General features: G+C 35.7%; 1 long non-coding RNA gene across 1 annotated transcript in view; it reads right to left on the reverse strand.

Moving 5' to 3' along the window:
- Window positions 1-23,269, reverse strand: part of LOC116421494 — a 55,813-nt gene that overhangs the window by 12,666 nt on the left and 19,878 nt on the right. The window contains exons 2-3 of the long non-coding RNA XR_004231868.1: window positions 3,158-3,273; window positions 1,111-1,223 (exon numbers count right to left, since the gene is read on the reverse strand). This is a non-coding gene — a long non-coding RNA (uncharacterized LOC116421494). The remainder of the gene's footprint in view (window positions 1-1,110; window positions 1,224-3,157; window positions 3,274-23,269) is intronic.

Raw genomic sequence — 23,269 nt, forward strand, 5'->3', positions numbered from 1 at the left:
CTTGAGCACACTAAAATGAAATCAGTATGTGTCCTGTGAAAATATATTTCTTGTTGTTTATGGGTACTTGAAACCAATTCCACCTACTCTTTTATTCCAAGAACTACTTTTTAATCATTCTTTCATTTAGCTATGACTTTTGATGTCTTCTAGTTTTATTTGTAATGATGGCATCAAAATGGATTTAATTCAGACTCTCTAGTAGAAGATCTGCTCCTTGATCATTGACCATTGAACAAGATATTGTATATTCAGTCTAATATTATCTAATTTAATATTTGTAGATGATCTAAGAACTGTGGCATATTTAACCAGCATCTGCATTCTCTTCTACTTCTTCACTATTGTCATTACTTAAGAAGAAGGACCATTTTGTGTTTTGAATTTGTTATAGGTATTGGGTTACCAAAAAATTCAGTACTTTAGAGTCAATGCCATAATGATAGCCTTCTGCATTTAGTTATTTTGATCCTTATTAATGAAAGTTCCTGTTAGTATAGGATTCAAGTTTATAAAGTACTTTTCTTGTTACAATCTTCTGAGTTGGGTAGTATATAGGTTAGCATTCCATTTTACAGATGAGTAAATTGAGAGTCAGGAAGATTAAATGGCTTTTCCAAAGTCATAGACTCAAAGTATAAATCTAGAAATGGAAGGAATTTTCAGGGGCATCTAGTTGAATAGTTTCTTTTTTTGCGTAGTATTTTATTTTTCCAAATACATGCAAAGATAATTTTCAATATTCAACTTTGCAAAACTTATTTGCACATCTCCAAAACTCTTTCAGGGGCTTCATAATAATAGTGTTTAATTTCTAATATGGCAAACCAGCAGCCATAATCCATATAATTAAAAAATTCTTTGGGGTTCTCAATTTTTAAAAATGTAAAAGGAGTCTGAAACCAAAATTTTTTTGAACCACTAATCTAATTCAACCTTCTCATAATGGAGTTGAGAAAACTGAGACCCAAATATATTAAACAACTTGATTAAAGTAACAGAAGCAATTAGGTGGCAGAATCAGAATTTGAACTGAGGTCTACCTTTTTTCACTGAAGTAAAAATGCAATGACACCTGCATAGCTGATAAATATTAGAAACTTAATTAACCTTTTCTCAAGATCTCTTAGGTACCATCTTCCAAGTTTTTTCAGCTTAGCTGTATCTTGCCAAAGATTGTACTCTTCCTTGAGAATCCAGGCTCAAAGCTTCCTTGAGTCTCCCTATAACAAAGAAGAGACCCATCAAAACTATTCTATGGCAAAGAGTATCATGGTGTTGTGAGAAGCACTCTGTACTTGGAGTCAGAAGACTTGGCAGATTCCTATCATTAACCAATTCTGCAGCCTAGAAAATGTCAATTAACCTTTTTGAATATCAATCTCCTCATTTGTAAAATGCGGCCAATGAATATGTACATTACTTATTTCATGCAGTTGTTTTGCAGATTAAGTGAGGTAATGTATATAGAGTCCTTTGTAGTCATAAACAATACATATATGTATAGATATGATTTATTCTTTATTATTAGAGAATGGAGAACTATAGTTTCTGGTCATTGGGATTGACCTTCTGTTTCTTCAAGTGGTTATCAAAGTATCTGAAAGGCGATCTTATAATGATGCAAGAAGATGATATATACATATATATATATATATATGTTTTGAATATCCAAACAGATCAAAATATCAGTTACATAAGACCTGACAGCAAATGGTGAATCATTGCCATGTAATGGAAAAATTAAGATTGGTCACTAGGAATATATAAATGGATCACCACAGTGAGTCAGAAGGATCCACCCTCTTTCAGAGTCTCCCAAATGTATCTGCTTGTTGGTTGATTCATCGTTTATCTTTGAGCTTTGTTTTCCTTTCTTCTAAATTGATATTTTATTATGTCACTCTATGGGCAATACTGATTTCTTAGAGCAGCCAGGCTTAATGCACAGGTAAAGCTCTCTGGGCTTGAGAATGAGTTGTCATAATACCTTCCTGTGGTTTACTTAGAAAGAGCATACATGCACCTGCAGTTAGGGAGGATAATTGTTTTATTCCACTGCCTGTTGCTGTAATGATAAAAGATTTCCATAAAGGACTGGAAGACAGCTACCTTCTGGAAGTTATTAGGGAATTAACAGAGAGTCAACCAGGAAGTAGGGATTCTTTATTCTATATACATGGCATAGCCTAGTGAGGACATTCAAACTTAGTCCCCTATAGCATACCTTTTTTATTTAAAAGAAATCTACAATTAGCAGAATGTTGACCCTTAATTCATATTCTGAACATTTCAATCCTGTGAGATGTTCAAAAAAATAAGGAAAAACAAAAGAGAAATTTGTCCTATATGATAAGAATTCATTACATGTTTATAGCATCTTGACTTTTTAAAAAATAAATTTGTATTGATATCTTTTTTCAACATCACATTTCCTAATATACTCTTCCTTCTGCTCCCAGATATCTTTCCCTTATAATAAACAATATAAAAAATAAGGGGGAATTATTAAACAAAACTAACCTATATTGGAAAACGTGTAATTTTTATATGAAATGTTTTATACCCTCAGTCTCGTACTTCTATAAAGGAAGAAGAAGGTAAGTTCCTTTTAATGTTTCTTCTTTGGGGCCAAGTATGTTCATTTAGATTTCAGAGCATTCAGTTTAACCTAGATTTTTCAAAACACTTTCCCATACTTTCCCACTTTGATCAAAATACCCTGTGAGGTATATTGGGTAGGAACTGTGATTTTCATCCTTCAAAGTTTTTCTCTCCATCCCATCTCCTGCCATCATCTTTAAAGACTTAAATATTCATAATGATGACTCCTTGGTTACTCTGATCACCCAATTCTTCAACCTATTCAACTGTAATACCAATCTTGTCTCCCCAGTTTTAACCATACATTGGTATGGCTGGATATGGTTCATAATGGCACCAATTAAACTCCAGTACCAATTAAACTAGATGACCTCTGAAGTCCCTTTCAACTCTAGAATTCTGAGAATCAGTTTAGGCTTTCCCATAATAGGCTAACTATACTACTCTCCAAATCTTGACTTTGGAAATTCTGTTCTTCTACAAAAATTTTTATCCTTTCTCCTCTTCAACTCTCTCATTCACACATTTGCCCTTTTGTTGCTTTGATACTTACCTAATCTTCCAGGTCATCTTCCCAACTTTGAACTTTGCTTCTTCACAGAGTTTGGTGTAGAAAGTACTTTCTAAGTGCTTGTTGTCTTGACCTCATTCTTAGTTTTGAGAGGCAGCCTAAAAAGCAGAGGATTTAGAGTTAGAGGATATGGATTCAAACTCTCACTCTGCTAAGCTTGTCTGGCCTTGGGCAACTTCCTTCAATTTTCTATGATTCAGTTTCCTCTTTTGTAAAAATGAAAAGACAAAGGGGAGAAGGGAATAAGATCAGACAACTACTAAGACACCTTCCAGCTCTAAAACCTTTGATCTTATGATGCACCGATGCACCCAAATGATTAATTAGTTAGCTATCATCCTAGTAACTCTTGCCTCCCTGATTTCCTCCATTCCTGACATGCTCAAGTCCATGTAACTCTTACCAGCTGATCCCTTTGCTTCCTCTTCTATGATGCTTTATGTACATGAAGAAAGCCATGGCATTTGTTTTCATCCTATACAGGTTAAAAGAAGCATAGCACTCTCATTGTTTCCTTTCTTCATTCTCTACACAGAACAATCCCAAATCTTTTCCTTTCTTCTTAAATTCCCATTTTCACAACCCCACTCCACACATCCTGATAATATATGAATTAGGCCACTTCTACATTGAGAAGATTGAGGCCATCCCAAGAGGAGTCAACTTCTCCACCCTCAGCTCCATCCTTATTTAACTCTCTTCCACTTCTCTAAAGTTCTTCATAATATCTTCCATTTTTCATGCTTTTATCATTACTTAATTAGTCAGTACTCGTGAGCTTTTCATTCTTTGAATTCTTATTTTTTTCTCTTAAAATTTTATTTCTCTTGTATATAATCACCCCAATCATTCTTTATCTGAGCACCTCCTAGTATCTCTCAGATCAACACCAGATCAAGCCTCTAAACTGGTTTTGGAGTGACAGAACCCACAAATATTTGAAATGTAACATTTCCAGTAAAAGATATTTTGGAAAAACTCCAGAAAACATGTTTCAATCGTGTATGGGGGGTGGGGGTGGGGAAGAGGAGGGAAGGCAGTCGGGTATAGCACAAGGACCCCAGGGTGGAGTGGTATTCATGTGCCAGGGAATCTATCAAGAAACTATTAGTAAAAATACAGCAGCATTGGCTATTCTATCTTGATTACAAACCAGTGAATCAACAGATTAGCTGTGAGACATCCAAAGCAAATACAAAAGGCAAATAGTGAGCTTCTGAACCCCAGAATAATGTGGAATTGACCACGCCCACCCAGCACTGGAAGGAAGTCAGCAGCACTGGCCTAGAGCAAAGTAAAGCTGCTGTCACCTGTAGAAGAAGCTTGGGACAATCTCCCCTTTGCTCTTAGAGCAGACCTCAACCTTTAAAAAAAAATGACCAAAAAGCAAAAAGAACTCTGACCATAGAAAGCTTTTATGGAGAAAGAGAACAGATCTCAAACCATGAGGATCCTAAAGGCAAATCATCTCCAGATGAAACCCCAAAGGATAATATGAATTAGTCCCCATCTCACAAGGCTCTCTTGGAAGAAATCAAAAAGAATATCAAAAAGATAGAAGAAAAATGGGGAAAGGAAATGGGAATGTTGCAAGAGAGTTTGGAAAGGAAAACACAGAAATTATCTGAAGAAAACTCCTTAAAAATAGATTTAGTGAAATGGAAAAAGCAAATAACTCCCTAAATTTGACAAAATAGATTTGACAAAATGGAAAAAAAAACATATAACACTTTACAAAATATATCTGATGAAATGGGGAAAAAAACCCATATAACTCTTTACAAAATAGATTTGAAAAAGAAACCAATTTGTTGAAAAACAGAATTTGTGAAAAGGAAAAAAATTCCAATGAACAAAATATCTCATTTAATGAAAGAATAGAAGAAAATATAAAATACCCATTGGAAAAATAATTGACCTGAAAATAGATCTAGGAGAGAGATTCCTGAACTTCCTGAAAACCATGGTGGAAAAAAAGAGCCTAGACATCATCTTTAAAGAAATCACCAAGGAAAACTGCCCTGATGTCCTCGAAACAGAGAATAAAACAACCAAAAGGAAACAATTCAAATATTGAGAAGGCACAATTAGGAATGTCCAGGACCCAGAAGCTTCCATTTTAAAGAATCAAAGGGCCTGGAATCTGATGTTCCTAAAGGCAAAGAACTCAGATTGCATTCAAGAATCAACTATCTGGCAAAATTGAGCATTATCTTTCAGGGGAAAAGATGGATAGTCAATGAAACAGGTGAATTTCATTTATTTCTGATGAAAAGACCAGAGCTGAACAAAAAACTTTATCTTCAAATATAGAACTCAAGAGTAGTATAAAAAAGGTAAAAAAGAAAGGAAAAAATCACTTTCTTTTAAAAGATAAAAAGTTTATATCCCTATATGGGAGGATGATATGTTTGACTCTTTTTAGATCTGTATTTCTGTTATGGGTATACTTAGAGGGTACAGATATAATTTGATTTTATTGTGATGATATAAAAAAGAAACTATAGGAGGAAAGAGGATTTTACTGGAAAAAGAGGAAAATGGAGTTAAAATGGAGTAAACTACATCTCATGAAGAGGCAAAAAAGATCTATTACAATTGAAGGAAAGTAGGGAGGGGGGAATGTGAATCTTACTCACATCAGATTTGGCTCAAAGAGAGAATATCAGATATATTTAGCTTCACAGAGAAACATCTCATCCTATAGGGAAGTAGAAGAGGAAAGGGGAAAGGAAAAGGAAAGGCTAATAGAAGAGAGATCAGAAGTAGAAGGAGGAAAGGTATAAGAAAGGAGGAGGGGCTGTAAAAGGCCAGAAGCAAAATATTAGGAAGGAAGGAAAGGGGGAAAGGAAAGAAAAAAGTATAACTTGGGGAAAACAGGATGACAGGAAATACAGAGTTAGTAATTTTAATTGTGAATGTGAATGGGATGAACTCTTCCATAAAACTGAAGCAAATAGCAGACTGGATTAAAAGCCAGAATTTTACAATATGTTTAAAAGAAACACATTTAAAACAGAATGATACATTCAGAGTAAAGATAAAAGATGGAGCAGAAACTATTATCCTTTAGCTGAAATAAAAAAAAAAAAAAAGCAGGAGTAGTAATTCTGATTTCAGATCAAGCAAAAGAAAAATAGATCCAATTAAAAGAGATAAGGAAGAAAAGTACATCTTGTGAAAGGGAACCATAGATAATGAAATAATAGCAATACTAAACATATATGCACCAAATGATAAATGCAAATTCCTAGAGAAATTAAGAGAACTGCAAGAAGAATTAGACAGCAAAACTATACTAGTGGAGGATCTCCACTTGGCTCTCTTAGAACTGAATAAATCAAACCACAAAATAAAGAAGAAAGAAGTTAAGGAGTAAATAGAATTCTTGAAAAGTTAGGTATGATAGACCTTTGGAGAAATTTGAATGGAGACATAAAGGAATATACTTTTTTCTCAGTCAGTACATGGAATCTATACAAAAATTGACCAGGGCATGAAAAACCTCAAAATCAAATACAGAAAGGCAGAAAAAGTAAATGCATTTTTTTCAGATCACGATGCAATAAAAATTACATGCAATAAAAGACCAGGGAAAAATAGATCAAAAATCAATTGGAAACTAAATAATCTAACCCTAAAGAATGAGTGGGTGAAACAACAGATCATAGACATAATTGATAATTTCATCCAAGACAATGACATTAATGAGACAACATACCAAAAATTATGCGATATAGCCAAAGTAGTTCTTAGGAGAAGTTTTACATCTCTAGATACCTACTTGCACAAAATAGAAGATCAACGAATTGGGTATGCAAATAAGAAAGCTAGAAATTAAATTAAATCCCCTCAATTAAATACCAAGTTGGAAATTCTGAAAATAAAAGGGGATTTTAATAAAGTTGAAAGTAAGAAAACTATTGAATTAATAAACACAACTAAGAGTTGGTTTTATGAAAAAAACCCCCAACAAAATAGATGGAGCTTTAGTTAATTTGATTAGAAAAAGGAAAGAAGAAAATCAAATTGTTAGTCTCAAAAATGAAAAGGGACAACTCTCCACCAATGAAGAAGGAATTAGAGCAACAGTTAGCAGCTATTTGCTCAACTGTATGCCAATAAATTTGATAATCTAAATTAAATGGAAGAATACTTACAGAAATATAGATTGCCCAGATTAATATTAGAGGAAATAAATTACTTAAATAGTCCCACTTTAGAAAAAGAAATTGAATAAGCTATTAATCAGCTCCCTAAGAAAAAATCTCCAGGGCCAGATAGATTTACATGTGAATTCTACCAAACATTTAAAGAACAATTAACTCCAATATTATGCAAAATATGTGAAAAAATGTGGAAAGAAGAAGTCCTGCCAAATTCCTTTTATGACACAGATATGGTGCTGATACCTAAACTAGGTAGGGTCAAAACAGAGAAAGAAAAGTATAGATCAATTTCTCCAATGAATATTGATGCAAAAATCTTTTTTTTTTTTTTTTTTTTTTTGCTCAGTCAATTGGAGTTAAGTTCCCCCCCCTCCCCGGGGAGTTGGGGGGAGACTTGCCCAGGGTCACACAGCTAGGAAGTATTAAGTGTCTAAGGCCAGATTTGAACTCAGGTCTTCCTGACCTCAGGGCTGGTACTCTATCCATTATGCCACTTAAATGCAAAAATCTTAAAGAAAATATTAGCAAAGAAATTACTACAAGTTATTCCCAGAATAATATGCCATGACCAAGTAGGATTTATACCAGGAATGCAAGGCTGATTCAATAATACGAAAACTATTAGCATAATTGACTGTATCAATAATCAAACTAACAAAAATCATATGATTACCTCAATAGATGTAGAAAAAAAGTATTTGACAAAATCTAATACCCATTCCATAACATTCTAATACTCATGTTTATAATAAAACACTAGAGGTATAGGAATAAATGGGGTTTTCCTTAAAATGGTCAGTACCATCTATTTAAAACCACCACCAGCAAGCATCATATGTAATTCCCAATAAGATCAAGGGTGAAATAGGGTTGCCAACTATCACCATTATTATTCAATATTGTATTAGATATGTTAACTTTGGCAATAAGAGAAGAAAAAGGGATAAAAGGAATTAGAGTAGGTAATTAGGAAACCAAATTATTAGTCTTTGCAGATGATATGATGGTATACTTAGAGAATCCTAGAGAATCAACTAAAACAATTCACACCTTTAGCAAAGTTGTACAATACAAAATAAGTCCACATAAATCATCAGCATTTTTATATATTACCAACAAAGTCTAGGAGCAAGAGATACAAAGAGAAATTCCATTTAAAATAACTGTAGATAATATAAAATATTTGGGAGTTTACCTGCCAAGGCAAAGTCAGAAACTATATGAACACAATTATAAAACACTTTCTATACAAATAAAGTCAGATCTAAATAATTTGGAAAAATATCAAGTGATCATGGGTAGGTCATGCTAATATAATAAAAGTGACAACTACCTAAATTAATCTACTTATTAAGTGCCATACCAATCAAACTCTCTAGAAATTATTTTACAGAGCTAGAAAAAATAATGACAAACTTAATCTGGAAGAACAAAAGGTCAAGAATTTCAAGGGAACTAATTGGAAAAAATGCAAATGAAGGTGGCCTAGCTATACCAGACCTAAAACTATATTATAAAGCAGAGATCATCAAAGCTATTTGGTATTGCCTAAGAAATAGAGTAGTTGATCAGTGGAATAGGTTAGGTTTACAGGACAAAATAGTCAATGACTATAGTAATCTAGTGTTTGACAAACCCACAGTCTCCAACTTTGGGGATAAAAACTCACTATTTGACAAAAAGTGCTGGAAAAATTGGAAATTAGTATGGCATAAACTAGGCAATGACCCACACCTAACACTCTATACTAAAATAAGCTTGCAAAGGATTCATGATTTACACATAAAGAGTGATATTATAAGCAAATTAGAAGAACAAAGGATAGTTTACCTCTCAGATCTGTGGAGAAGGAAGGAATTTATGGCCAGATAAGAACTGGAGAACATTATTGAATACAAAATGGATAATTTTGATTATATAAAGTTTCAAATTTTTGAACAAACCAAACCAATGCAGACAAAATTAGAAAGGATGCAATAAACTGAGAAAAATTTTTTACATTCTAGGGTTCTGAGAAAGGTATCATTTCTAAAATATATAGAGAATTGATTCAAATTTATAAGAATGCAAGCCATTCTCCAACTGATAAATGGTCAAAGGATATGAATAGTTAATTTTCAAATAAAGAAATTGAAACCGTTTCTTGTATATGAAAAGGTGTTCTAAATCACTATTGCTCAAAGAAATGCAATTTAAGACAACTCTGAGGTATGACTGTATACCTCAGATAAGTTAAGATGATAGGAAAAGATAATGATGAATGTGGGAAAAGTGGGACACCAATACATTGTCGGTGGAGTTATGAACTGATTCAACCATTCTGGAGAGCAATTTGGAACTATGCCCAAAGCATTATCAAACTATATATACTCTTTGATACAGCAGTGTCTCTACTGGGACTGTATCCCAAAAAGATCTTAAAGGAGGGAAAAGGATCCACATGTACAAAAATGTTTGTGGCAGCTCTTTTTGTAGTGGCTAGAAACTGGAAATGGAGTGAATGCCCATCAATTGGAGAATGGCTGAATAAATTATGATATATGAATGTTATGGAATATTATTGTTCTTTAAGAACAGGATGATTTCAGAGATGCCTGGAGAGACTTACATGAACTGATGGTAAGTGAAGTGAGCAGAACCAGGAGATCATTGCACAGGGCAACAACAAGCCTATATGATAATCAATTCTGATGGACGTGGCTCTCTTCAACAATGAGATGACTGAGGCCAGTTCCAGTGATCTTGTGATGAAGAGAGCCATCTACCCAGAAAGATGTCTGTGGGAACTGAGTGTGGACCACAACATAGCATTTCCAGTCTTTCTGATGTTGTTTGCTTGCATTTTGTTTTTTTTTTTCTAATTTTTGTTCTTTTTGATCTGACTTTTCTTGTGCAGCATGATAATTATGGAAACATGTATAAAAATTGCACCTGTTTAACATATATTGGATTACTTGATGTGTAGGGGAAGGGAGAGAAAAATTTGGAACACAAGGTTTTGCAAAGGTGAATGTTGGAAATTATCCATATATATGTTTTGAAAATAAAAAAGCTTTCATAGAAAAAAAAAACAAATAAGTGCCACATTTTTTTTTGTTATGTCCCTTGTACAGGTGAATAAACCAAGATTCACATCAATTAAGTGAATGGTCCATGACCACATAGGAAATGGCAGAGGTAGGATCTGAATCCAAGTTTTTCTTACTCCAGGTCTTGCACTCTCATACAGCCAAGTATTGGAAGGGTGAAGCATTACATTCCACATCAACATTCTAAACAGTAAAAAGGTAACTAGGTATCAACAGCTAATTACAATTTTGCCAAGAATGGCAAACTAGGTCAAGTTCTAAGCACACTAGGAAGATCTAAGTATATTTTCCTAGTCCTAAAAAAAGGCCTTGATTCTTCTATCCTATCCAGGTCCCACCTCCTCCTCCTTCTTCATGCCTCCTGTTTAAACTTCTTGAGAAAGTTGCCCAGATACAATATTTTTATCTCTTTAGCATTCATTATCTCAACTCCTTGCAGTTAAGTTGCAATTCACAGTATCTATTAAATTGGTCTCTAAGGTTGTCAGTACTATCTTCTTGCCAATTTTAGTGACCGTTTCTCAGTCTTCATCCTTCTAATTTTTCTGTGAAAAGTTATACTTCCCCCTTCTCATTACTCTTTCCTCCCCTGAATACTGAGACTAGCCTTTCTGATTCATCTCCTACCTCCTTATATCACTTTCTCTTTGCTGTTTCATTTTTTCCTTCATATTCTGCCTTCTGCTTCTGTTTTTTCATTCTCTTTAGAATCTGTGCCTTGGTGATTTCAATCATTTCCATAACTTCAATTTGCTTTATTGCATACAGATGGCCACAAAACTTTTCCCTTAAACTTTATTCTCTCTCTTGAGCCCTAGTCCAGAGCCATATCTCCAATTGCTTACAAGATATTTCTACCTAAATAGCCTACTGACACTTCAAACTTAGAATGTCCAAAATTAAGATTACCATCTTTCCTTCAGTCAAAGGAGCAGGATCATCAGATTTTGGCTTTCAAGATGGGAGGAGCTTTAGAGGTCAACATACTGAGACCCAAAGAGATGATGTAAATTTCCCAGGCTCCTAAGATAATGACAGCTCTAAGAAGCTCAAAAGCTCTTCCTTCTGCTTTCCTAGATTATTTCTGCCATAGCATCACTATTTACTCCATTTGCTAAATCTGAAAGCTTAGTATTAGTTTTGGCTTTCTCATTCCTTCTCCTCTCATCTCTTCAGGTTCTGAGTCCTTTGGATTCCCATAAGCAGCATGGCATGAGGACAGAATCCTCAGTTCCAAGTAAGGAAGATTGGAATTTTAGTCCTATTTTTGAAATGAGCTGTAGGATCCTGAGCATCTCCCTTAAACTCTCTGATCTCAGGTAGTTCTCTAGGAGTTATTTGCTAGGTAATAGATGAGTGGCTATCTCAATTGATAGAATTCTTTTGCTGGGAATTCTATACTACTGACAAAATCACAAATCACCTGTTTAATCAGTTACAACTTGCAAATACTAAAATGGAGAATGATCCTGGGGAGAAACAATATAGTCTAAGAGAAAAATATTAGCCCAGGAATATTAGACCCTGCCTAAGTCACACATTCTAGAACTTTGCTTCCTACCCTCTAAAATTGAAAATATTCAGCAAAGATTCAAATTTACTGTATGCAGAGAGGAATTCAATTTGGCTAAAAGGAAGAGTATGTGAAGTAAAGTAATATACAGCTTTAAAAAAAATGATCAGATTGTGTGTGAAGAGACTTTAATGTCTGAACTTTAGAGTCTGAATTTTACTTTGTGGGCAACAGAATCATTGAAGATTTTTAACCAGAGGAGTGATGTGATCCAATCCATACATGAAAAAAGATTATTCTGACTGTGGTTATAAAGGGCTTTTTGCTAAGTGGAGGTTCATTCCTTCTAGATTTTATGATTCACACTTAGAATAAACAATACTATCGCACTTAGATATTTGGAAGAATCTTGCCATTTCTTCCCATCTGTTAAGACTAGGAAAAAGACAACCTCATAGCTATGGATAAATGTTGGTTGCCAATACTTGTTGTTAAACTATGGGTAGGGATGGTGGTTGGGGCTCTGTGTGGTAGATAAGAGATTCATGAGAAACACCCAGCAAGCCTCTCTTGTTTGGAAGAGCTATTATGCTTCAGTGAATCTACATCCTGTGCCCACATGGACCAGTGGTTTCTATTTACACACTATGGAAAATCACTACTAATTATTGCAAGACTATCTATGAGAAAAAAGGTGTGGTGCATTGGAAAGAACACTGAACTTGGCAGTCAGGTAGATCTGGATTCAAGTCCGGACTAAAGTGATTTCCTAGCTTGTGACTTCCCTAGTATTTCGGTTTTTTTCCTCTGCAAAATGGGAAAGACTATCTATGAGAAAAAAGGTGTGGTGCATTGGAAAGAACACTGAACTTGGCAGTCAGGTAGATCTGGATTCAAGTCCGGACTAAAGTGATTTCCTAGCTTGTGACTTCCCTAGTATTTCGGTTTTTTTCCTCTGCAAAATGGGAACAACAATGCCATAGATCTCATCTCATAGGATTGTTGTGAAAATCAAGTGAGATAATGAATATAAAATGTTTTGTAAGCTGTAAACCATTAGAAAAATGTTAACATGAATCAGGAGACACATTCAAAGTACATGATGAATGGTGAGGGACTGGCAGAACTTTTAAGCCGAATAGTGTGTGACTGCCTTCCTCCAGATGTAGTTGTCATCTCCTCACATCTGTACCAGCTGCATCATGCCAATGAGCAGATTCCTCAAGATGGGAGGGAATGTCTTCACATACTAGTATTGAGGTAACAGAAAGACCCACCAGAGAGGTTGTTTCAGACAGGATTCTTGTATTTCATCATCTTTGTGGATTCTTAAGATATGATTTGTGGAGAACAGATGTTTTCCATAGGGAGCAGAAAAGATGGAGGACTTATTGAGCTTGGAAATAAATTATGATTTTATTTAACACCAGCATTCTACCAGAGTAGAAGTACCACTTGTCTAATAATGGTAGCTCACATTTCTAGAATAATTTAATGCTAGCAACTGCTATCCTCAAAACAACCTGGGGAGGTAAGCAACGGGATAATTATTATTTCCTCCACAATCCCGTTCCTGAAATTGAGGCTAAGAGATCATGGATATATAGAAACGCAGATTTAGAACTGAAACAATAGATCTTGGAAACTGTTTCTCATTTTTTAAAGATAAAGAAACTGAAACCTAGAGGGGTTAAGTAATTGCTCAAGGAAACAGGTAAAAGGTAATAAATTACACATTCAAAACTTGAACCCAGGATTCTGACTGCCAAGTTCAATCAGCACTGTTTGCATTGCCTACCTTCTTCTTCATACATAGAGTCAAGCTTCAAATACTATCTGGTGATGTCCAAGTTCAGTGCTCCTTTCACTGCTTATAGTCAAACAGCTAGTAAATGTTAAAGGTAGGATTAATAGGCAAGAGAACTGGGTTCTAATTCTAACTCTGTCCCTAAATGATGAGTGTAAACAAGACTTTTCTCTTCTTTGGGACTTGGTTCCCTCCTGTGTAAAAGAAGAGAGTTGAACTAAATGATTTCTGCATACCCTTCCAGATCTGACATTCTAGTTTTCCAAGAAACCAAGTCATTTTGTACTATCTGCTCTTCCCCAATTAATTCAAGGCAAGCCACTCAACAGCCCATTGTATGACAGCCAGAAAACAGACTTAGTAATAAAACTTTTTTAGCACAGTCTAGAGTGGATATGATAAAGTCAGGGTGCAGGATTGTCACCTATTCCACTCTTTTCCTGCTCTCTAGATGGGCAGCTGGGTAGCCCAGTTTCTCAACTACCAAGTGGGCCGATAATATTACCTACTTTCCAAAGTTTTTGTGAGGATCAAATGGGACAATATTCCTAAAGTATTTAGGATAGTTCCTAGTGCATAGTAAACACTTAATAAATTCTTCCTTCTTCTCTCCCTCCCTGATCTTCCTTCCTTCCTTCCTCCTTTCCTCTCTCCCTCCTCTTCCTTCCTTCCTTCCTTCCTTCCTTCCTTCCTTCCTGCCTTCCTGCCTTCCTGCCTTCCTGCCTTCCTGCCTTCCTTCCTTCTTTCCTCCCTCCCCCCCCTTTTCATATGTTATCTCATTTACTCCTCTCAATAACCATGTGAAATAAGGTCTAGAGTCACTAGTATCATTATACCTGTTTTATTGCTGGAGAAACTGGGGCTCAGGGACATTAAGTGATTCAATTGAAGGTAACACACCTAGCAAGTGTAGGGGGTATTATGCAAACCCAGATCTTTCCTGACTCAAAGTACATTGCTCTGTTATGCTAAATTGCTTCTCATATTAGGGGCATCAGAGAAAGAAAGCTTCATGAAACACTCAAACTCTGTATGAAACAGAATTGATATTCTTTGGAGAAAATGGTAGTTTCCATGGTACCAGAGAAACATTAGACTTTCAGTTATATAAGTGAAATCTTGGCATTCATATAATCACTGAATTTCTAAGGGACTTTGGCACAAAGATACAGAGATTGATATTAGAGGACATTTAGTTCAACTCTTAATTATAAAAACTGAAGCTTCCAGAGGAAAAAAAATGTCCTACGTGAGATCACAGCAAGTAGTAGAGCTGGGATTTGAACCATTTTCTCTGTAGAATCAAAATCTAGGACAAGTTCAAGAAGCTGATCCACTGAGTGACCTATAGTTTCTTCTCACTCAGAGAGTGGCAAACCCTTTGGTAGATGGACTTTTGGAGGTCATCTATTCCAATTCCATCATTCACTATGAAGGAGAAGTGATTCATCTAAGATTCCATAAATAACAGTAATTCTGTCTTTATGGCACTGACCCAATCCCTAATAACACCTCAATCTCAGACCTGCTTATGCTGAACCACTCTTAATAATAAGAGCCTGTCTCCCCTTGAGACTGACTTCTTTGGGGAAGTCAATGAACCTATTTACACTTTAGGTTTCTTATTAATAAAAATGAAGGTGATGCATGAACCACCTACTTCATGTAGTTGTTTTGTAGAAAGCATTTATTGGACTAGGGAACATGAAGAGATTTGACTCTATGGCCACTGAAAGTCCTTCTAGCTTTAAATCCTTTGATTAGATAATAGGATCCATTTTACAGATGGGGCAACAAGGGCTCCAAGAGATTAAGTGACTTTACCAATTGCACATAATCAATGAGTAGCAAGCTAGGATTTGACAGCTGCTCTTCTTTCTAATAGTGTAGCCAGTGGGATTTATACTATACCTTCTTGCACTTCATCAATTTGGTTAAAAAAGTAATTTAAAAGAATCTTGACTCAGATAATGAGAATACTGAAGTCATACCAATGAAACCAGGCCCTCTTAGGCCTGAATTTATTTACTTTGAAAATCGAAAGAATTTACTTTGGAGATTCAAGGGCACATTTAGTTGTATAACTCGTTTTCCTTTACCCTGACCTGAGGTAGAATGCAAAGAAGAGCTCTCATGAGGTGGGCCTCCTGCACTGGATTTTCATTTTTGGGGGGCTTAGTCATTATTTGCATTATACTCAGGTTACTTACAGGCAAATCCGTCTCTTTCTCTGGAAGCTTTATTTCCTGCCTCTCTTGCCCTTGTAAAGTTTTGAAAGTCCATTCATAAGTGTCACTGAACTATCACCATCCTGATGTGTCACTTTGAAATATTATTCTGGGTAATTATGCTATTGACTTTTTTTTCACATATCTTTTGGGGCAGCTAGGTGATACAGTGGATAGAGCACCAGCCCTGAAGTCAGCAGGACCTGAGTTCAAATCTGGTTTCAGACACTTAACACTTCCTAGTTGTATGACCCTGGACAAGTCACTTAACCACAATTGCCTCAGCAAAAAATATCTTTTTATTTTTAAAATACATTCAAAGATAGTTTTCAACATTCACCTTTGCAAAATCTTGTGTTCCAAATTTTTTCTCCCTCCTTCTCCCTCCCCCTCACCTACACAGCAAGCAATCCAATATATGTTAAACATGTGCAATTTTTAAATCCATATTTCTGTAATTATCATGCTGCATAAGGAAAATCAGATCAAAAAGGGAAAAAAATGAGAAAGAAAACAAAAAGCAAGCAAACAACATAAAAAGGGTGAAAATACTATGTTATGATTCATATTCAATTCCCACAGTCCTCTCTCTGGATGCAGATGGTTCTCTCCATCACAAGATCATTGGAACTGGCCTGAATTATCTGGTTGCTGAAAAGAGCCACATCCATCGGAATTGATCATTGTATAATCTTGTTGTTGCTATATGCAATGTTCTCTTGGTTCTCCTCATGTCGCATCAGTTTATATAAATCTCTCCAGGCCTCTCTGAAATCATCCTGCTGATCATTTCTTACAGAACAATAATATTCCATATATTCATATACCATAACTGATTCAGCCATTTCGCAACTAATGGAAATCCACTCAGTTTCCAGTTTCTTGGTACTACAAAAAGAGCTGTCACAAACATTTTTGCACATGTGGATCCTCTTCCCTTTTTTATGATATTTTTGGGATATAGACCCAATAGAGACACAAAGAGTATACACAGTATAACTCCTTGGGCATACTTCTAAATTGCTCTCCAAAATAGTTGGATCAGTTCACAAATCCACTAACAATGTATTAGTGTTCCAGTTTTTCCCCATCCCCTCCAACATTTAGCATTATCTTTTCTTGTCATCTTAGCCAATCTGAGAGGTGTAAGAGCAGTATGCCAGAGTTGTTTTAATTTGCATTTCTTTGATCAATAGTGATATAGTGCATTTTTTCATATGACTAGAAATGGTTTTTCTTCATTTAAAAATTATCTGTTCATATCCTTTGGCCATTTATCAATTGGAGAATGGCTTGCATTCTTATAAATGAGTCAATTCTCTACATATTTTAGAAATGAGGCCATTAGCCAATGTTGCGATTTGCTTGAATTTTATTTTCTTTCTCATTTTTTTAAACTTTTTGATCTGATTTTTCTTGTGCAGCAAGACAATTGTATAAATATATACACCTATGTTGGATTTAATACATATTTTACCGTTTAACATATATTAGATTACATGCCATCTAGGGGAGAGGGTGGGAAGAAGGGGGAAAAAATTGGAACACAAGGGCCAGTGTTGAAAATTTATCCTTGCATATATTTTTAAAATAAAAAAACTTCAATAAAAAAATAAAAACAAAGAAATGAGGCCTTTATCAGAAATCTTGGATGTAAAATTTTTTTCTCAATTTTCAGATTCCCTTCTAATCATGTATGCATAGGTTTTGTTTGTATGAAAACTTTTTAACTTAATGTAATCAAAATTATCCATTTTGCATTTTATGTTTTCTATTTTTCCTTTGGCCATAAATTCCTTCCTTCTCCAAAGTCTGAGAAGTAAACTATCCTTTGTTCTAATTTGCTTATAGTATCACTATGTCTAAATCATGAACCCATTTCGACCTTATCTTGGTCTAGAGTATTAGGTATTGGTCAATGCCTAGTTTCTGCCATATTATTTTCCAGTTTTCCCAGAAATTTTTGTCAAATAGTAAGTTCTTATCCCAGAGGTCTTTGGGTTTATCAAACACTAGATTACTATAGTCATTGACTACTGTGTCTTGTGAACCCAACTTATTCCACTGATCAACTATTCTATTTCTTCACCAGTACCAAATGGTTTTGATGACCACTTATTCTCTTGACTTTTACTGAGGTTGGATGAGTTGACACAGAATGGAGAACAATGGAGGGGATCATGAATGGAGAACAATCATGGGGAAATTCTTCATATTTACCTGAAACCTGCTTTTCTATCATTTCACTCCCTCCCTTTGTTCTTATTTTTTTTTTTCTGTTTAGGACAAGCAGATGGCTAAGCTTGTCTAATAAGCAGTTAGGTGGTATGGTACTTAGAGCATTAGGCCTACAGTCAGGAAGATCAAAATTCAAATTCAGCTTCAAACATTTCTCAACTATGTGACCCTGGGCACGTCATTTAATGCCTCAATTTCTTCAACTGTAAAATGAAGATGATCATAAAATATGGATAATAACCAGAACCTACTTCCCAGGGCTGTTGTGAGGATCAAACAGTATTTGTAAAGTGCATAGCAAAATGTATTGCACATAGTAGTTGCTTAACAAATGTTTATTGAATTGAAAAAGCACTGTTCTTGATGTCAGAAGACTAGGTCTGAGTTCTGGCTCAGGCATTAACTAGATGTCTCACCTTGGGAAAGTTCCCCTCTCTGGGTGTCAGTTTCTTCTTCTATAGGTTGGATTAAAAAAATCTCTAAGGTCTCATTTAGTTTCAACATTCAAGTTAATGATTTATTTTTCTCTTCGAATTCAATTCCTCTATGCCCAACATCTTGAACCAACTAGAACATTCCTTCTCTCACTCTGTCTTTCCCTTTATCCCTTGAGGATAAATTGTAACTGAGGATGTTAACATTTTATCACTCTATAGTATAGTTGTGTTAAGAATTACTGGTCTGGGTTTAACTCTCATCCCCATTCATTTATTAATAGATTTTTATTTTGATGTCACCTTTCTTTATATTTATCTATATTTAGCTCCTCTCTCTCTCTCTCTCTCTCTTTCTCTCTATTCTCTCTCTCTCTGTCTTTCTCTCTTCTTTCTCCTTTCCTACTCAAAAAAATCAAACCTTGTAATAAAAAAATTAAAAGGAGGGGGAAAAAAGTATCAATAAGCAACTTGTCTTCCATCTCTGCAAAGAAGAGAGAAAGAAGACTTTTTTTTTTTTTAATCTCTGGAACTATCCATGGTCATTGAAATAATTATTCATGTATTCAGAGGGTTGCCCTTTTTTGGGAGGGGGTTGCCATTGTTGAGATTTTTTCCATTTATGTTATTGTAATGATTTATTGCAATAATTATTACCTTATTTGTTCCATTTGCTTCATTTTGCCTCATTTCATATGCTGTTATGTTTCCCTATACTTCTCTATAATCTCCATCTTTATCATTTATGACAGTGACATTCCATTACATTCATGTATCACAATTTTCTTAGCTGTGGATCATTTGCTGATGGGCATCTGCTTTGTCCTGAGCTTTCTGCTACTACATAAAATATTTCTATACATATTTGGGTGTTTATGGGGCCTTTCTTTATGTCTTTGATCTCTTTAGGGATATGTGCCTTCTTTGTGATGAGATCTCAAGGCTAGCTGATTGTTAAATATTCAATATAAACACTTACACCTCAGAAATTGCAAACATTAAAAATTAGGGCATGATTGATTGCTTTGTTGATTTAATAGGCTCAAGAAAGCAAAAGAGAAAAATATTAATAAGGCAGATTAAACTTAAAATGGGTCATATAAACTTTTTTTCTGGACATTTCTTCAATATTTGCCAGTATGTCCCTGCTACACTGTTTCTTCCTCTCTGGACCTCAGTTTCTTCATTTGCTAAAAGACAAAATGGTATTTGACACCCTCTGAGGTATTTTTATTTCTAAATCCAGGATGTTCTAACTTTTGCAAAGTGAAGGTTATCTTTTATTTTCTTCATCTCTTTCTGGTGTATCATAATTGAGAGCTCCTGGATGGTGGGGCCTGGGATCTCATTCTTCTCTGTGTGTCCTAGGTCTCTGAAACTGGGTGGCACTAAGACATTATGCATTGAAGGGATAAAACCTGGCAATAAAAACTTGCTTGAATGAATGAATGAATGAATGAATGAGCCAAGTTGCACTTTGGTGACCACAGACAGTGATTATTTAGGAAGGAAAGCCAAATGACAACTGTGTGTCACTTGCCCTAGTTCAAGGCCAGAAACACCCTTGACTTTGCTAGATTGAACATGCCAGACTCTCCTCTTCTGTCCATTCTGATGTCTTTCTGGGAGGGGCTCTGCATTCATTCAAATGAGTATAAAGGACACTCTCTGAAATGATGTAAATTGAAAGCGAACCTTCCTATCATTATCATTAATAACAGTAATCCAAATGCATTTTTTAAAAAGTCATATGCTGGACCAAGGGGGAATTCATAGTTTGCTGAGCACAGGGGATGAAAGATCTGCTGACATGAGAGACAGAGAACCATTCCTTTTTTTCTGTAGAAGCCTGTGTTCTACCAGGGATCCTGGAGAATGTCTGTCTTTTAGCAGGAAGCAGAGTTCTGCCCAGCAGTCAGGAGATATATGTGCTTGATTTGTGCATTCCATTCATGAGACTGGGAGCCTAAGCCTTTGAAAGGTCAGAGCAGTTAACAAGAATTTATCAAGGAGCTGCTGTGTGTTGAGCTTGTCATAATGGAAAGAATAGGAAGGATATAAAAGAAATGTTGACAATAACAACAACAATTTTTTAAAAATTCACATTTCCAGACCATAAGGATTTAAGAACCTTGTGTTCTTATCTCTATTTTAGTAAAGAGGAAATTGAGACTAAGGGACTTCCACCAAATCACTCAGCAAAGGAAGTGTTAGAGTCAGTCTTCTAAAGTTAGGACTTTAGAACAGTTATAAAATGACAAGTCAATGAGAGACCAATGATATGATTCAAATTCAGTTGGGAAATGGGATGGATCAACTCAAGGCTACAAGGCTTTCTGGAGGAGGTGAGATGACTGGGAGGAGGTGAAGGAAGAGATTTTCATTTATTTGGTGGCAATTGGGGAAGACAAATTTTGTTTATTCCTTCTGGAAGAAAAGTGTTTCTCCAGGACAAGTCCTCTCTTTCCATCTGAAATGGAGAATGTGGAAAGGAAAATCATATCTCTGAGCAAAGTTCCTTCAACTCATGGTCACAGGTTGGATCCCTTCGAGATGTAACTACCTCAGGTTTAAGGTCCTCTATAATTCCTTCTACACTCTTAAAACTATAGCTCACAGTTCCCTATATGTATATTATCCCTTAATAGTCAGCCAGATTTGCTTAAATCAAACAAAGGCATTTACTTTGATGATATTTTAAAAATAGTAGCTACAAAATATCTCCTCCATAAATCGGGGATCCAATCTCTCACAAATATGCACTTCATGAGTGGGAATAATAGACACATATATAAAATTTATTAATAGTGAAACACACACTTAGGGAAAGCATATGGATAGCCAGGCTGGTATGAATGATAGAGTGTTATGCCTGGAGTCAGGAAGACCTGAATTCTAATCTGGCCTCAGACACTTGCTATGTGATCCTGGACTAGTCATTTCACTCTATTTGCCTCAGTTTCCTCACCTGTAAAATGAGCTGGAGAAAGAAATTAAAAACTACTTCAGTATCTTTGCCAAGGAAACTCCAAATGAAGCCACAAAGAATTGGACACAACTGAAAAGCAACTGAACAACAGCAGCAATGGCCTAGACAACTCATACCTCTAGCACCTGAGTGCCCATATTCTTTGTTGTAGATGCTTAGAGCTCTTCCCTACTTCTTATGTCTGTAAATGTTAACATTGCTGCCTTTTGATGCAGTTTAACTGTAGGACAGGTTGATCAGCTGAGATCCCTAAGTTAGTAACTCTGACTCTACTCCTAATAGACATAAATAATTCCTTTTCAACTCACAAATTTTCTCATGTTTTGTGCCTTAGTCGACTCTGCTGGAGTTTCTAGCACTGCTCTCAGCAGTGTCTCCTATTACCAGATGTCATGTTGGAGATAAGAGAGAAATCTTTCCTCCCAAGGTGAGGAAGGATACCTTCTTATGGGACAGGCTCTTCTTCCACAGCCAACTCCTCACTTGATTCACACCCTAGAATCTTCTCTTTCCTTGACTGGTTCCCTAGAATGTATTTTACTTTTTAAAATCATTGGGGCTGTGGCTGATTCTTCAAAAAGTCAGGCACCTTGTAATTTCACTAAGATTGACTGAAAAACTTGTATTTATCTTGTTAAAGTATAACAAAGTATAAATATTTCTTTGCTTTCTTTTGAGATTATAACACTACCTTTGTTTCCATTACCAGATCTTTCTACAATTTCATTTAGAGGTTTAGAGGGGGGAGAAATCAACTGACTAAGGTTATTTGATGACTTCCTTCTCAAAGGCAGCTGGTACTATGATAAATTGAGCACTAGACCTGGAGTCAGGATGATCTGAATTCAAATTTAACCTAGACATCTACTAAGTGTGTGTATCATTCTGGACAAGAGACAAAAGAATCTCCATGGCTCTTTTTTGAGTCTCTGAATGGATAGCTAAAATGAAATTCTGTGAGCCTCAGTTTCCTTCTTTGTAAAATGGGGGCAAAAAGCCTAGCCCTGGCTTTCTCATGGACCTGTGAAAGTCACAGGGGACCAATGGATGTAAAAGGACTTATTAAACTTTCAAATGCCTTACATAAGGGAGAGATTATCATTATTCCTCTGTCTATTCAATTCCCTATGACTGGATGGTGGGAGATTTATAGTTCTAAAATTGGATGGTGCCTCAGAGGCCATCTGACCCAATTGAAGTGGGTTGTAGTCCCTTTAAGAAACTAATCCTTTCTGATTCCCAGCCCCCCTGGCTGATGCATTATCAATTCAGGAAGCTAGGACCTTTGATTCACAAATCCTGGTCAAAAGCATCCCTTTGAATTCCAATAAGAGATCCAGGCTTGTCCCAGCCCCCACCAGATCTGAGTCAACTTGGGCTCTCACAGTCCCCATTAGATCTGAGCCAACTTGGGACTCCACCCACGGGCCCCCTTTAGTTAAATCTCTCATTATTCCAAACTAAAACCCTCTCTTTGCAAAGATTCCAAACATGCCAGCCCCACGCTTGGCACGCTAAGAGTCTCTGCCCACTAGAATACTGTGTCCAGTGCCTCTTTACTCTAACCACTTTCCTTAACTAGACTTTAACCTTACTTCCAGTCTCCATAATAAACCTCTTTTATCAA

Source organism: Sarcophilus harrisii, chromosome 2 (assembly GCF_902635505.1).
Source record: "Sarcophilus harrisii chromosome 2, mSarHar1.11, whole genome shotgun sequence".
Taxonomy (NCBI): Eukaryota; Metazoa; Chordata; class Mammalia; order Dasyuromorphia; family Dasyuridae; genus Sarcophilus; species Sarcophilus harrisii.